The following is a 1706-nucleotide window of genomic DNA, read 5'->3' on the forward strand; positions in this document are numbered from 1 at the left end:
ATCAGCTGGGCACGTGGCAAGTGCCTGTAGTCCCTGGAGCTCAGAGGCTGAGGCAGAAGGATCACTTGAGCCCAGGAGTTTGAGACTGCTATAAGCTAGACTGTCACCATGACACTCTACCCAGAGTGACAGAGTAAGACTCTGTCTCAAAAAACTAAACAAACAAACAAATATTGTAACAGAGGTCATTACAACTGCAGGCCATCTCCTTGAAAACACAAGAACAGAAGTGACTCTCACGGCTTCATTCCCAGCTCCTACAAGTGTCCAAAGTTTATTCAGAGATTAAAATAAACTACCCCAGATCTTCTGCTCAACGGTATTTTTATTCATCTCTAGTTCACTCCTGGCACACGTTCTTTCATGTGCCAAGTTCACTCCTGGCAAATGTTCTTTCATGTACCAAGTCCTTTTCTAGATGGTAGATCTACAGTGCTCATCAACACAGACACACAGTCTCTACCCTCGGGGGGTTACATTCCAGTGGAAAGAGATAAACAAGGAACATATGAACAAATGGATAAGCAAAAATTTCAAACGGGGAGACATGCTATGAATACAATTATGAGGGTAGGGAGACAGTAAGTGGAGGTATGGCGAAAAGGTATTTCAGATAACACGACATTTTTCAGAGGTCAGGTCATACATACTTAAAGGTGACACTCGGGCTCAGATATGAATGCTAAGAAGCCACCCAAGTGAAAATCTTTAGGGAGAAGGTTCCAGATAGAGGGGACACCAAGCACAAAAAGATGGGCTGAAGGCTGGTGCAGTTAAGACACACGGATGGAGGCGGGTAGTGGTTGAGTAATGAGGTAGGAAGAGTCAGCAGAGTAAGCTTCTCAATCAATCCCCCTACCCATTCATATTCTCCTATCGCTGTCTCTCTGCCTCTCTCTCTCTCTCTCCTTCTTCTTCCCCACCATCTTTCTACTGAAATAAATAAATATATATGTATGTATGTGCATATATATAAATCTTCAGCCATCCTCTCTTCCCTATTATGTAAAAACAAGTTACCAAGGCTTCCTTGAAAGTCCACCTCCCCTTTACAATCTTCATCCAACCCCAAGTCACCATCACCTCCACCCACCCTTCAGGAGGACATTAATTTTTAGTAAGGAAAATGGATGCAGTTTTTGGTTGTCCCAAGGTTGAGAAACGAGACTCCCTCATGCCTCTCTAATCTCTCTCCGACATTCTCAGACACTGTCTTGAAAACACCATCTCATCAGCTCCCTCTTCAAAACGCATCCTCTACCCCCAACACACACTCAAATATGCAAACACATATATATAAATGCACCAACACACATGTGCACACACATAAATTTTACTGGTTCCCACTAACTAAAACCTCAGATCTTTCACTAGACATTCCAGTACCTCCACAATCTGTTCTCAACCAACTACATCTCCCCCCACGGGAAGACAAATCTCCGCAGATTACCCCATGGGCCCAGCCAGCACAGGTTTCTAATAGGACCTTGGCTCCAGTGCCATGCTCACAGGGCAAACCCTGCCTGGAACTCCCTCCCTCACTCTTTCTTTACCTCTAAAAAATAATCCCATTTTTCCTACTTGTGCATTGTGAGCCTGAGAGCCCCAGTGAGCAATTTTTCCTCACCGTACCAAACCGCCCTGACCACCTTCCCCATCCCATCTACATGTAGAATATTTCTCCATCATCACTGGCTTCAGTTGAG

The sequence above is a fragment of the Otolemur garnettii genome, unplaced genomic scaffold (assembly GCF_000181295.1).
Source record: "Otolemur garnettii isolate 467f Iridium unplaced genomic scaffold, OtoGar3 scaffold00058, whole genome shotgun sequence".
In the NCBI taxonomy this organism is placed as follows: Eukaryota; Metazoa; Chordata; class Mammalia; order Primates; family Galagidae; genus Otolemur; species Otolemur garnettii.